Here is a 16,750-nt window from a genome sequence, read left to right on the forward strand (position 1 = left end):
TGGACCTTTTGTAGCGGGTAGTGAGTGGCACTGCATACATTTGTGAATACTCTGCATAACTAACATTCTCCCTTATGCTGCATTTCCAGGATCTGTCTCAAGAATCTTTTCAGACTGACCCAGCGAACTACATGAAGACCCAGTGAACCTACCCTCTTCCAAACACATTATAGAATGTTGTAAATACATCATTGTCAGATCCTAAGTTAAAATGCCTAACCAGTTTGGAAAGTACTCTTAGGCTAGAAGATATTTTTGAGCTGTGTTACTCTACCCATACTAATGTAAAATGCATTTAATCACTTCCTGTTTTGTGATTAGCCTGGTACACGCTGATTTCAATGTGTATATATATATATGGATTGTTTCTATGAAGTGCGGCAATCAAAACTGTGCACAGTCAAAGATGAAGATTTTTTTATAAACACAAGTGGCACTGACAGTAAAAAATAAAGAACAATGTAGAAAGCAAAATGAAACTTTTTCTCAATACCCAAGTTCTAAGCCATATTACTATATTATTGTTTTCTTGTCTTTCTTCAAATAGAAATCAATTGATGTAAGGGTACATTTTTTCTCTTGGACAATTAGAATTAAATTAGTGAAGAAATCAAAGTTTAAAAAAAAAAAATCACCCCGAAAGGTAAATTTCTACTTAAATTTTAGTCATAGCTTTTAAATATTGGAAAATTGTTTTATTTATTTATATTCTTAATTTTATATACTATTAAGCTTTTGCCATAGGGCACATGTACTCTTTGTAGAGAGAAAGAGAGAGGGAAAGTGTGAAATCACTCCCCAGTGGGGATAGCCATGCCACAACTCCTTCTCCTCCAGTCTCCTCTTGGGATTTTGGGTACAGGCACACATGCACCTGACATGATTTTCAAGTGACTAGGTTGAGACTTGGTCAGTCATGTGAGAATCTAGTGCCTAAACCACCATGCAAACAGCTGGACCTGGAAAATTATTTATTTTATTTTTCATTTTAACGGTGTTATCACCGTTATTTCCAAACAAGCAAATGCATACAGAACATTTACGTAAAGATGGCAAATATATAAATTTCATTTATTATAGTATGAAAAATTGATTTAAACAAGTCAATAGCAATTTGCTCACTCTGTTAAAATAAAATCACAAATATGTAAATGATGTTTTCATGAAAAAATACTGACTGCATCTGCTAGCAATAGGTAACAAGAACACATGTATAAGGAAACTTCAAAACGTTTGAAAAATAGAATTAAAATATGAGCTTATTTTGATGTAAAAATTTTGAAATCCATGGATGAGGTTTTTCATAATACTCATTTTCCCATTTTTTTTAAAGACTATTTGGATATTACATTTTTTACTCTAAAGAGTATTTGTTGACTCAATAATCCTTTCAACCATGTCACCTTTCTATGGAAGAATAGTTTCATAGCATCTCAAGTCCCTTTTTAATTGTTATGTTTTATTAGAGAGATTTTTGGTGAAGGGTGCATGGTATTGCCAGAGAGACAGAAAGAGACAGAGGAAAAGAAAGCAAGAAATCACGCCCCACTGGGGGCATGATCATGCTACAATCCCGTCTCCATCTCCTCCATTCTCCTTTCAGAATCTTGGGCATGAATGCTTGCACATGCACCGTATGAGTTTTAAGCTTCTGGGTTCAGGATTTGAACCACGGTAATCTACATGAAAATCCAGTGATGTAACCATTATGCCATCTGTTGGTCCCAATCTCAAGTAGTTTTAATAATAAGGTATATATTTTACCTATAATGGATACAATTTAAAAAAAAAACATTGAACTACTTTAATTTATATGTAAATTATTTTGTTATTCCAATATCTACATCTCTATTCACTGCACTCAGTACTATTGAATGTTGTTACTATGTGTAGCATTAACTTTTATTTTGGATGAAAAGAAGAGAAATATAAGGCAATTATGCAGTTAACTTATAAAGTTCTAGAGAGGGAAGGAAATTTTAAGACTCAACTTTGTCTCTGAAGAAATTGAAGACACCACCAAATAGATTTTTCCTGATTTTGAGATAAAGTTTCCATTAGCAATCATGATGTGTTAATCAGAAAGAGTAAAAATTTAAAGGTTTTGGAGTCAGCAGGTGGCATAGTGGTTGTTGCTGGACCTCCATGTAGTCAACTGTGGTTCAAGTCCCAGCCCCAGCAACTTGAACTCACATAGGGTGTAATGTGTGTGCATGCCCAAAATCTTGAGAGGAGAGTGGAGGAGAAGGGACCATCCTGCCAGTGGAGGCCATCCTGCCAGTGGAGAATGATTGCTCACTTTCTGTCTCTCTCTTTATCCTGTGAGCACACATGCTCTATAGCAAAAAGTTTCTCTTAAAAATAAACAAATAAATGAAGATTTTGAAAATTCATAGCATAGAAAGGCAGACAGATTATTTGGCTGTGAAAAAATGTTATTCTAGTTTTGTTGTTTGCTTTGCCTATGTGAACTCTTTGGGAAGCTGGCAAAAGCACGAGCATCATAAGAAAAAGTGAACACATGGGAGTTGCATACCATACACCTGATAAGGACTAATACTCAAAATATAAAAGATACTTAAACTACTCAATAGTAAGAAAATGAATTACTCAATTTAAAAATGTGCCAAGGACCTGAATAGACATTTCTTTAAAAAAAAATCAAATATCCAACAATATTATATATTAAAAAACTTTTAATATCACTAATCATCAAGGAAGTGGAAGTTACAGTAAATCTATAATGAGATATAGCTATATCTATGGAAATGACTGTTACTAGAAAGACAAAAGATTACTAATATTGATGAGGATATAACAAAAATAATAGTAAGAATGTAAATTAGTGAAGCCATTATGGAAAACAGTACAGAGGTTTCTCAAAAAAATCAAAAATAGAAGGACCATCTCCTTACAATTTTATAATCTCATTTCTGGATATATATCTAAAGAAATGAAATCAATATTTAGAAGAGATATCTGCCCTCTCACAGCCATAGCAGTATTTTTCCAATGGCTAAAACATGGAATGAACTTAGGTGTCCATACACCAATAAATGAATAGAAAAAAATGTATACTATGGCACATTATTCAGCCTTGAAAAAGAAGAAAATTTTGTCCTTTGGGATAACATGAATAGACCAGGGGGTCCTTAAGTTAGATGAAATTACCCAGGCACAGAATGACAAATATTGCAAAATTTCTTTCATATGTGTAATCTACAAAAGCCAAACTCATGAAGTAGAGAGTCAAATGGTGGTTCAGGGGTTGTGAGTGAAAATGGGAGAAGGTGAGGTCAAATGTGCAAAATTTCAGTAGAGACCCTAGAGATCTACTGTACAGAATGGTGACTACAGCTGATAGTAATGAAAATTGCTAGGAGAAGAGATCTTTCCATATGGGTAACTGTGATGAGATGTCTTTGCTTTCTGATGGTCCTTTGTATCATGCATGATGTTATAAAAAATATGATTTACAATTACCTCCAGGCCATGTCTACAGTGGGTACATAAAATATAACTTAATTTCATGTTTTACCTGGGTCCTATCCCCAAGATATCACTTTATACATATGCAGATATTCTAAAAAATTAAAATTAAAAGCATTTCTGGTCCAAAGAATTTCAGATAAGGGATACTCAAATTGTGTTTTCAGGTAGGTATTTTAGGTCTCATCTTAGCTACACAACTCTTTTTTTTTTTTTGAGAGATTTTTGCTATAGAGCATCTGCAATTGTTGGAGAGACAGAGAGAGACAGAGACAGGAAGCGATAAATCACCCCCCCAGAGGGGATAGCCAAACCACAATCCCTTCTCCTCCAGTGCCCTCTTGGGATTTGGGGCACTCATCCACACTCACCCAGTGTTTTAAGCTGCCAGTTCTGGAATTCGAATAACAATCGACTATACATGGGAGTCCAGCGACATAACCATTATACCATCTACTGATTTCTAGCTACACAACTCTTAACTGAAGAGAATCAGGTGGATTGCTTTGCAATGAAAAGGATCTAGGACAAAGGCCATGTCTAGTGACAAACTGTAAAAATCATGCTAGGCTGATGGATTTTAATAATAAAATAACTGAATAAGATAAATGCATTGGGGACCAGCAGTTAGCATAATGACTATGTCACTGGATTCCCACGTAGTTCACTGCGGTTTGCCTCCTGGACCCAGTGGCTTAAAACACGCTGGGCACGTGTGTGTGCATGCCCAAGATCCCCAGAGGAGAATAGAGGAGAAGGGATTGTGGCGTGGCCATCCTCCCTGGGGGGTGGTTTCTCACTTTCTGTCTCTCTGTCTCTCTCTGGCGAGCATATGTGCCCTATAGCAAAAACCTCTTAAAAAATACAAGATAAATGTATCAGTCATTATTGGAAGAGTATTCATTATCATTCTTGAACAAACTGAATACACACAATAACGATTTTTGAAGAGGTATTTATCTCATTGAATAACTCACATTTCAATAATCTTCAATTATGTATTGTCCCACCAGTAAAGTGTCATTTTTTACAAATAATTCTGAGATTCAATAGCTTACTTTATGATATCGTTCCTTCATTCTGAGGCCAATTTTACCTATACTTGTTCAAGTAAAATTATATTACAATCTTATACTTGATTCAACAGTCTCTTACATAAAGTCATGGCACAATTGGGACCAGCAGTTAGCGTAATGGCTATGTCACTGGACTCCCACGTAGTCAACCGTGGTTTGAGTCCCGGACCCGGTGGCTTAAATTCATGCCGGGCGCATGTGCATGCATGCCCAAGATCCCGAGAGGAAAATGGAGGAGAAGGGATTGCAGCGTGGCCATCCCCTCTGGGGGGTGATTTCCTGCTTTCTGTCTCTCTGTCTCTCTCTGTCTGGCGAGCGCACGTGCCCTATAGCAAAAACCTCTCCAAAAAAAGGAAAAAAAAATAAATAAAAAATAAAGTCATGGCGAAATGTGGAGATATTACCAGTGTCTGCTAAAATAGGTTAATATTAAAGTGGAGAGTGATGCAGGAAACACAAATCAGTCACAAAGAATAGTTCAGCAGCCTGGATTTTTTTTTCTTTTTCCTCTCTCTCTCTCTCTCTCTCTCTTGTTTTGAGAGACAGAGAGTCTAAGAGAGAGAAAAAAAATAGGCATTCTTGACAGAGTCACACTTGGTCACAATCTTTCTGCTCCTGACTCCCTGTCAATGTGAACCTTAAGCTCACGTTGCTGTACCAGGTGTATCAGGTTGGTCTGGGAAGCAAACCTGTGCCTCTCTTGTAGCCCCAGCACTGTGTAGCAGTGCTCCTTACTTGCCCCACCAGGGCTGGCCAGCACATTCATCTTTTGATGTCAGTTTTTCTTCCATTTAACTCTCAGTTGAAAAAAGAGTTACAAAATTTTAGCAACAGGTATGAAACACAATACAGAGGAATATTATCTATTTTTTGGTGTTCACAAGGAATACAGATCCTACCTTGTAGCAAAAGCATCACTATAAAACTCTACAATTCATATAAAAACTAGGTACATCTTCAGTAAAAATAGAAGCTTTGAATGTATATATTTATGATGGATAGGTATAGACCTATCCCACATTCTTGTTAGACAACATTTTATAGTATTAATTTGAATTATTTGATGAATACTTTGAAAACTTCAGGCAGAATTCAGGAAGTCGACACATACCCTTAAATCAACAACCAACTACAGTTAAGTTCAATATGTGAGTATAGAATACTACAGTGTCATTTGTTGTCCATAATGTTGATACACTCTATACATTCTTTAAATTTCCCTTATACTTGTGTAAACTGCATTTGACTGCCTACCTCAACCCCTAGAAAAAAAAATGGTAAGGGAACATTCGTGAAAACCTGGTTCATAGAAGGTTAGTGCAGAAACTCTGATTGCCATCCTCATTTTCAGTATGGAACAAGATGATTGATTGCATCACTGTATCTAGATGATTTCTGAATGTGGAGATGATGAAAATGAGTCCATGTGAAGATTTCTTTATGAAAACATTAAAAAACATAATGTAAATTTATAATACAGAGGTCTGTATTGCATTTTAGGAACTCAAAAAATATGGGCAAGGATCATGACTCAGTAATGTATCTTTTTAGTGAAATATATAGAGAATACTTCCTATGTGTCTTCGTCCTTTGGTATACATAACTACACATAACAGATTTTTCTCCAAAAACAAACAAACAAAAAAGAAATCTGCTTGCATGGAACTTAAAGTCTGGTAAAGCAATGTGGGTAATAAATAAATATTTTTAAAAAGTATATAATGGGGACCATCAGGTGGTATGTTGATTGAAGGGCTGAACTCCCACATGGCCCACAACAGTTTGAATCCTGGATCTGGTGGCTTGCTTTCTCACTTTCCATCTCTCTGTCTCTCTCCAGTGAGCATATGTGCCCTATAGCAAATTAAGAAATAATAATAAATAAAATTAAATAAATAAATTTTGTATAAAGTATATAGAGATGAGTGTACTATGAATGAAGAATAAAAAAGAGATTATTGAGAGTGCCAGGATATGAGGTGGAGAAAAGTTGTAATTTTTAATAAGATGTTTATTAGGCATTATGGAGAAAGGGGTATTTGAACAAGGGATTGAGGGTTCGCATGATTTCCATGAGAGGCATGTTCAGGTGAGTGCTATAGGGGATGCTGTATGTGTGTGTGTGTGGTTTAATGTTATAATTTTACTTTTATACATTAGGTATTTTAAAAATTTGACTATAGAAAAGCTGAAGCTTGAAAATATCTTCGTGGTCACTGAGGGTATTTTTTAATGAATAAAAGTAGAGTAGGGATGAAATTGGCCTATCAGTGCCTTCGAAGGGATGAGAATCTTAAAATCACAGGGGGACATAACTGACAGAAATAAAGGAAAACTGTTTCAGCTATTTTTGAAATCTCTCTCATGTCAGCAAGAATAAAATTAAACTAATATGAGATAAGCTATGAGCAAATTAATTGTACCACATTCCATTTAAAATTAGTGTAGAAATGGAGATACACGTTCTTGGAGCCTAGAACAAAGGAAAAAACCAGGAGTATCTTCCACGATGTTGTTCAAGAAAGTACTTCAAGCTATCTTTGGGATATTCTCATGATGGTTATAGCTATGTGAGGCTATAAGAGTGCACTGATAAGGCATATTAAGATAAAGCAGTTTTATATTCATTTTGTTTTAGATATAGATAAAAGAACTTTGGACAAGAATTTAGAATAACTGGCTATGTGATCAGATATGGACAATTTGACATACACATGTAAATGTTTCTAACTACTCTTATCATTAGCATGACCACAAACTTGGATCTTAATACATTTTCTTCTGAGAAACAATTGCTAACATGGAAGTACAAACACACTTCGTTCGGTGAATTACCCATTAAAATCACTTAAATCAGTTTCAAAGTCAAGTTCTTATTAACTCTCGTTCAATTCTGGATGAACTCTAACAGATGATTGACTTGGTTATCTGTGAAAAGTGAGGAAACACAAATATTTCGCATCGACATTATTTACGCAGCCCTTCCTAGTTATTTTTGGTTCAACATCTTTGAGCATAATAGTGACTTTCCCCAATGCGGGGAATTAAACCAGAAAAATCTTGAGGGGCCTTGTTAGTGGGAAAGACTCAACCGTGTTCACAAAAACAGCCTTCTCATATTAATTAAAATAGCTTTTCAAACATTTTATCCTTTAGAGATGAGATTCCTCTAACTAGTCAATTTCATTATTCCAGCCTGCAAGGTAGCACATTTCTCAGTGTGCATTAATTCACTGACATCATCATTTATACATGTAAGTTTTGTAAATTTAGTTACCATGAAATAGTTCCCTAGAATATGGACACTTCAAGCGAAATGAAAAAAAAAAATGAAGTTTTGCAACATGAAAGGCAAGTATACCAATGAAACAACTAAAATCTCTTTAAATTGAGGCTATAGGCTATGGTGTAGTATTTCTAGTTAAAAAAATTTTAAGAAGGCAGGGGAGAGATAGAATAACATTAAATAATCATTTTATATTGGTTCTGCCACATGTCTGGTGAATCTCAGCACTGCAGGGAGTAAGTCAAGAGAGTATTAGTGGTATTTCAGTGTCCGGGAACAAACTCTTTCATGTGTATGTATATATTGTGGAAATTGTAACATGTCAAATATTTAAGTTCACTTCATCATTGTCTCAAAGCAGCACTGAAATGGATCAAGAACTATTTATAACCAGTGAGCCAGCCAAATCAAGCATACGTGAAGATAGAAAATGCACCATAAATATGACACCCAACATGAACTATAAATGTAACCGTGATTTCTCATTTCATTGATGATTTCCAATATTTGATGCAACTATTATTCATCTATCAAAAAGTCAAACAGAAAAACCAAATGATAGGCAAATTCTTTAATTAAAATGTCCATATGAGAAGCATTGCTTTTCTGAAATGTAGAAACAGTAGTGCATTCTATTAGGCAGTAAAGATTTAGCTCAAATGAGCTGATCGAGTAACTATTCTACTTCATACATTTTTAGTATATGTGCTGTCAAAATAAACATTCCACAGATCTTTATGTCATGTTATTGTGAATGATGCTCAGTTATGGTACTTCTGCAGAAAAAAAGTATATGCATATTGTCAGAATCGCTGCTTCTCCAAAAATGAAATGATCTAATTCAATGAAAACAAAAAGTAGGGCCAGCCCGTGGTATGGTGGCTAAGGCAGCTGGATTCCACACGACCAACTGCACAGCTCAAATTACAGACCCCATGGCTTGAAAAGCATGCCAGGTGTGTGTGTGCTCATGTCCAAAATCCCAAAAGGAGAAAGGAGGAGAGGGGATTGTGGTGGTGCCATCTACAGGGAATATTTTATTTTTTTTCATGTTCCTTCTTACTCTCTCTCTCTCTAGAGGTTTTTTGTTGTTGTTGTTTTTGTTTTTTGTGTTTTTTTTTTCATTTTCCTTCTCATTCTCTCTATAGTGAGAACATGTGTCCTCTAGAAAATTAAAAAGAAAAGAAAAAGTCAAAACAATGTTAGTCATCAAATGAATAAAACACATGAAAACACATTTTTCAGTCCCTAAAATAAATGATATGAAAGTCACCCATAAAAAGAACTATTTTAGAATAGGATGGTATCAGAATTTAGGTAAAATTAGCAGTTAAGAGAAGAAACTCAGTTTGAATGAAAATTGTTTATAGTCTGATTATGATTTTTTAGTATTTTGACTATATGAAAACTTTTCATATCTATTTACTCATGCAATGTCTGGATTCTACATAAAATAACAAGATACAACTTGGAACATTACAGAGGTTCAAACCAGTGAAGTATGAAGTTTGACAAAAAGAAGAGCATATATTAGTTTTATTTTTCTTCTTGCCGTAGAAATTTACTAAAAAAAAAAAACAAACAACAAAACCTCAAAACTCAAACAACACAATACAACACAATTTTTTTTTCTTTTATCTTCTCATAGTTGTGTAGTTCAAAATCTGACACAGGTCTCATTGTGCTAGAATCAAGGTAACAACAGTTCTGCATTCCTTCTTAAAAGTTCTACGGGAGAGGGACCAGCAGGTGGTGTAATGGCTATGTCACTGGATTCTCATGTAGTCAACCACCATTTCAGTCCCAGACCCCGTGGCTTAAACTTACGGCAGGTGCATGTGCCCAAGATCCAGAGAATGGAGGAGAAGGGACTGTGGCATGGCCATGCCCCGTGGGGAGTGATTTCTTGTTTTCTGTCTCTCTGTCTCTGTCTTCCTGGCAAGTGCATGCAACCTATAGCAAAAACCTCTCAAGAAAAGTTCTACAGGAGAATACATTTCCTTGCCTTTTCCAGCTTTAGTAGGTTACCTTCATTCCTTGACTCAGCCTTCTACATCCACCTTAAAAGCAAATCATTTCCCATCTTTCTGATCTACCTTTAACTGCCCAATGTCCTGGATGGAAAAGGTTCTCTTCTTGTAAGTATTCATGATTGGATTTGTCCAACCAGGATAATTTAGGATTATATTCTCCTTTTAAGAGCTTTAGCATTAATTGCAACTAGAAAGTATCTTTTGACATGTCGGGTAGATTATTCACAGCTTCTATGGATAGAATATAGACATTTTTGGAGAATCTATCAAAAGGCTAAAAAGTAGCACAAGAAAAAGGTGTATTAAAGCTACAGTTAACAAGCAATTGTGGTTGACATCATTAGTTCAAGTCTTGTTAACATTATTTATTGGATCTTTAATTTCAGATCTATCCAGTTTATACAGAAGTTTAAAAATGAACTGATTTGTGGCCTGGACCAGATGGCTTGATTTCTCACTTTCCCTCTCTCTTTCTGGGAAGAGCAAAGTCCTGTTGCAAATTAAATAATAATAATAATAATAATACTTAAAAATTTAAATAAATAATTATTTAAGAAAACAAAGAACTTACTTAAAAATCTGGCATTCTCTACAGGGTATGGGAATAACTGTTGTCTTTCAGTTCTGCTGAAAATCTGCAGAATTTTCTGATTTATTCTTTAGAACTGGCAGTGTGGGAGATGTTCTTCTAAATCTTTGACAGTTCTTGAACTAAGAGGATTCAGAAAATCATTTTTGGCACTTAGAAAGGAATTTTCCTTTGCAATTGAAGATTTTTCCCTTTGAAAAAACTTTTAAGAATTATGTTCTGGTAGGTCTATTGAAAAGCACAGTGGCTATTTAATAAGAAAGCCTATTTAGGATGTTTTTATATACTATGCAGAGTTACTCAGTTCTTTCTTTTTTTTTTTTTTTGGAAATTCTCTTTTTTCCTATTTATTTATTTACTTTAGGGAGAGAATTTTGCTATAAGGTATGTGCACTCGCCAGAGAGACAGAGAGAGACAAAAAGCAAGAAATCACCCCTCAGAGGGGATAGCCATGATGCAATTACTTTTCCTCTATTCTCCTCATGGGATTTTGGGCACACATGCACACATGCCCAGTATAGTTTTCAAACCACCGGGTCCAGAACTCAAACCGTTGTCAGTCATGTATGAGTCCAGTGACACAACCACTATGCCAACTGCTGGTCCCAAACAGTTCTCTTAATCTCTCTTACACATTGCTTTCTCACATATGTCCTTTTTACCCTATCATATCTTACTGTATCTTGGTTTAAATATACAAATGTTAGATTTGCAAGCAATAAAATACTATACAAATGTTAATCATAATTTCTTCTCTTAGCACCTGCCAAATAGAATATTATTGCTTTCATTTTAATTAAAATAGAACACATAAACACACAGGGAAAAGAGAAGTGAGTTGATTAAGTGGCTCAAAACATAATGTTTGATGTTGAAAAAGATAAATATGTCTATATCCATGACTTCATAATTACACACTGTATGCATGCTTTGTAAACCATACTATACCTTACAAAAAAAAATAGATAATTTCAAGAAATAAACATTGTTCTAGAGCTTTCATATTTGCTGTTTATCTCAGTGATGTTTCTCTGTATGTTAAATCACTGCTTTAAAAATGGAAAGTTTCAGGACAGCCAATAGTGTGGTGGTTGAAGTGACTGGATCTTATGGTTGACTGCATTGTTTGAGTTCTGGACCCAGTGATCTGAAAAATATTCCAGGCGCAATATACATATGTGCCTAAAATTCCAAGAGGAGAGATGGAGGAGAAGGAATTTTGGCACGATTGTCCTACAAAGGGAATGCTTTCTCACTCCCAATCCCCCCAAACCCACCCCTCCGGTGAGCACACTTGTCCTCTACTAAAAAAACAACAAATAAACAAACCATGAAAAAAACTCCAAGTTTCCTCTTAAGATGGGCTCAGGCCTGTAGTAGAACAATTATTAAATTCAGCACTAAAGCAGCACACATGAGGCCTTTGGGATTGACAAATTAAAGCCCTCATTTCACTTTTTATTTGAAACAACTGATGAAAAACAAAGTATCTTACAACAAATCAGACTCCCAGAAAAAGGTCTGAAGTCAAGAAAGTGAACCTGCCATTCTGCTTTTAAACAGGAAGGTGAGTGGGGTGGAGGGACTAGCTAAATGTCAATGGTATCCTTGTGGGTTTTGCTCATTGGGGTTTGTATTTTAATTACCAAAATACTTCTGCTGTGGTTTTGTGTGTAGAGGAAATGCAACTACAATTCTAATAGATTGTAAAAGAAATGACATGTGGCTGGATTTTCCTTCACCTTTACACTGAGGCTCATGGCACCTGCTCCATTTCAGGTTCAAATGATCCACCTCAGAGAAGCACATAATGTTTCCCAAAAGAGCTCTCTGCCAGGGGGGTGTGATAAATCCCTCCTCAGCCAGACAAGTTGGCCTTTATTTTTTGAATTGCTATGGGTATCTCACATGACATTCCCAAATAAGGTATTGTACTACAAGGCTGCTATGATTACTAGTAATGACTTAACTGCAAAGGAATTATAACAGTATGAATAACAGTGGTTTGCACTGTGAATGTCCTAACTACTCCAAAAATGCCACAGCAACAAATATAAAACGCTTCTCATTTGCTAGTTTGAAAAGAGTAAAATTCAGAAGACTAAAACTGTTGTTAATCTGTAAACACTGATTGTTCATTCAATAGCAGGAAGCAAAACAAATGTACAACGATTAATGGCATTAGCCAATTTGGTGTGCAAAAGGAATTACATTAAGGAGATGAAAAGGAAAAAGTATACTGAAATAGAAGAATTTGGGAAGAACACGAGTTTTGCCTGAAAACTTTTTAAATAGAAACTTCAAATGCGTTTCAAGTTTGATTTTTGGGGTGATTGTATTACCCATATTATGGGGTGTATGTCTTTTTCCAGTTATTCATATCTGCCATTGTAAGTTAGTAGTGTAGAAATACAAAGTTAAATTTATGTTCATAGGTGTATTGCTATACCGCTGTTGACATTCAAAAAAGGATTTAAGTTTACAAAATTAAATATAACGTCACATTTTTAAAGGAGAGAAAACTAATTAGAAATAGGAAATATTAAATAACATTATTTATTTTATGACGTGAGATTAAAAATAAATGAAGAGTGGGACCAGCAGTTAGTGTAATGACTATGTTGCTGGACTGCCATGTAGTTGAACGCAGTTCGAGTCCCAGACCTGGTGGCTTAAACTCACACCGGGCGCGTGTGCATGCGTGCCCAAGATCCCAAGAGGAGAATGGAGGAGAAGGGATTGTGATGTGGCCATCCCCCCTTGTGGGTGAGTTCTTGCTTTCTATCTCTCTGTCTCCCTCTGTCTTTCTGGTGAGCACACACACACTATAGCAAAGAAAAACTCTCAAAAATAAATACATAAATAAATAAATAAATAAATAAATAAATAAATAAAAATAAATGAAGAGTATACCCACCCATGGGTCAATAAAAATTCCTATTACATATGTACATACCAAATAATTCTTTCCTTCTTGAACTAGAATCATAGTTAAAGATTGTGATTATGAATTAGATACAATCTTCATATAGCTTTATAAATTAGGGCAGTGAATTTAGCAGACACTTATTTCAAAGGAAAAAGAAAAATGAGAAAGATTTCCTAGTGTAGAAAATGAACTAACTTTTCTTAGTTTTTATAATTTAAACATTGATAACATTATCAAACATAGGGGTTTTTATGTCGTAACAATTAACTTTAGTCTATAACTGTGCATGGATGCTAAGTTCTATGACTAAGGCAAAATCTTATTTTGTGAGCTTATTTTAAAGTATCTTTGGGTTCAAAAATAGAATAGACTTTGGGATCTTCTAAATTATTTCATCAATTTATCTACTGGGGTATTTATTTTATAAAGGTTCCTTTTCCACTGGAAGTGATTCTAATTTTATTTCCTTGCTTCCTTTCAATGATAACATGAGGGTGTCCAATTGTCTAAATACCTATACCATTTCTCATGACACCATACCATCCAAACACACTCTGTGAAGTCTTGGCAAGCCAGATAAATGAAGGTAGAAGGTATCTAAAAAGATTATGGATATCTTTTACCCAGAGGCTTATTGACTAATCACCTACCAGATGAACTATGGGTTGGGAAGTTTACTTCTTTAACAGTTACAGCTATGTTCCCCCCACTTCTCTTCCTCTCTAGGTTTGAATACTTGGTTGCTTCCCTATGGGACAACACATGACTTACATTTGGGATTCTTGAATAATTGCCAGAAAAGAATTGACTCTGAGAATTGCCATTTTTCAGGTTCCCAGAGTGTGCAAAAATCCCACTTCTGCAAGTTGGAGGTTAGCAACTAGATTGATAAGATCAATAAATTGCATGTGTAAGTCACAAACTATTTCCCGTTTTGCTCATTTTTTTATACTCAGTCAGGGGTTGATGATTATGGACTGTAAACCAAATGCAATCTGCTATCTGTTTTTGTAGGCCCATAAGCTACGAAATGATTTTTAAGTTGTTGAAATCAGTCAAACAGAAGACTATTTCATGGCATATGAAAATTATATGAAATTCAAATTTCAGCATCCATAAATAAATATGCATTGGAACACAGCCACAGTCATTTTTAAAAATGTATTGTTCATGCTTGCTTTTGCACTCCAACAGCAGAGTTGAATTGTTACAACAGCGATTGTATTGGATGGATGAAAGCTTTAAATATTTACTATGTGGTCCATTATAGGAAAAAAGAAAAGTTCACTGACCCTTGGGGTCAGACACCACATTTTGTACACTTCTAACATTTCCTGGATTACAGAAAATATAGAAGGTGCTTAATGATAATTTACTGTTGCTCACTTCCATGCATGATTACAGATTCCAAACATACACTACATTTACAAATAGAGAATGCTGTGGCCCAGAAGGATTCTTGCCTGTAAGATAGGCTTTTGGTGATCAGGAGAGAATGGTTGGGTATTGAGCAAGTGCTCTGCATATTTAATTATTCTGTTTTCCCTACTTTTATTCTACCTATGGGAAGAGCTTATACTTCAAAGAGAGGGAATAATAATGAAAAAGAAACCCATGCACACATATATCCCACAATGAAAAATACAGAATGAAAAAGTAAAGTAAGGGGGACACTAATTTCCAATACAAAATGACTAGCTAGTGTGTGACAATTATCATCTATTAATTTTTTCCTTTAATGCTCACAATAATCCTTTGAGGTTGCGTTATTACTGTTGTCATGTTAATAATGAAGAAATAGGGACTTACTGAAGTTGAGTAGTTCATAAGCTTTGAAAAACTGGAGGGACCAGAATAAAGTCCAAATTTGACTCTTCTTCAACATGTATATTATTAGCTGAAATGTGTACCAGCCCCCTCACACACATTTAGTTATTGGAGTCCTACTGTCAAATACATCAAATCGTTACTATATTTGGAGATAAGATCTTTAAACAGATTACGCAGATGGAATAATGATTATACTGCTGAACTCCCATGTAGGTGACCACAGTTCAAGTCCTGGACCCAGTGGTTTGAAACATATGCCGTACACGTGCATTCCCCTAATCCTGAGATGGAAGAGAAGGGATTGCAGCATGGCCATCTCCTGGGGGTTTGATTCTCACTTTCTGTCTCTGTCTCTGGCCAGCACAAGTGTCCTATAGCAAAAATCTCTCAGAAGAAAACATCTTTAAAGAGTTAAGTTAAAATCAGGTCATTAGTGGTACCAGCGAATGGCATTACAGTTACATCACTGGACTCACATGTAGTTGACTACGGTTCGAGTCCTGGACCTGGCAGCTTAAAACTCAACATGGGGCTTGTGCTTACATGCCCAAGATCCTGGGAGGAGAATGGAGGACAAGGGATTGTGGTGTGGCCACACCCTTGCGGGGGTGACTTCTCACTTTTTATCTCTCTGGTGACCATGCACACTCTATAGTAAAATCTCTCTTAAAAAAAATTAGGTCATGGGAACCAGCAGTTAGCGTAATGGCTATGTCGCTGGACTCCCACGTAGTCGATCGCGGTTCGTGTCCCGGACCCGGTAGCTTAAAACTCATGCCGGGCGCGTGTGCGTGCGTGCCCAAGATCCCGAGAGGAGAATGGAGGAGAAGGGATTGCGGCGTGACCATCCCCCCTGGGAGGTGATTTCTCGCTTTCTGTCTCTATGTCTCTCTCTGTCTGTCTGGCGAGCGCACGTGCCCTACAGTGAAAATCTCTCCAAAAAAAAAAAAAAAAATTAGGTCATTAGAGTAGGCACTATCCAATATAATTGGTGTGCTTGTGAGAAGTGATAATGCAGACTAAGACACAGGGAGAAGGCAGACATTTACAGACCAGAGAGTTAATCCTCAAACAAACCAGCCCTGCTAACACTTGATACTAGACTTTATCCCTCTGAACTATAGGAAAATACGTTTCTGTTGTTTCAGCCACATGGAAGTTTGCTATGGAGATCCTAGCAACTAACATAGTATCTTTAAAAGCTTAAGAGAAATATGCTTTCTGATTTTAGTGACAGACCAAATATCTTTATTAAGAATATTAATAAAAAATAATTGAGGGAACCAGCAGTTAGCGTAATGGCTATGTCGCTGAGCTCCCACGTATTTGACCGCGGTTTGCGTCCCGGACCCGGTGGCTTAAACACAAGCTGGGCGCGTATGCGTGCCCAAGATCCTGAGAGGAGAATGGAGGCGAAGGGATTGCTGCATGGCCATCCCCCCTGGGAGGTGATTTCTCGCTTTCTGTCTCTCTCTGTCTTTCTGGTGAGCGCATGTGCCCTATAGCAAAAACCTCTC

This window comes from Tupaia chinensis, unplaced genomic scaffold (genome assembly GCF_000334495.1).
Source record: "Tupaia chinensis unplaced genomic scaffold, TupChi_1.0 Scaffold000448_1, whole genome shotgun sequence".
Taxonomy (NCBI): domain Eukaryota; kingdom Metazoa; phylum Chordata; class Mammalia; order Scandentia; family Tupaiidae; genus Tupaia; species Tupaia belangeri.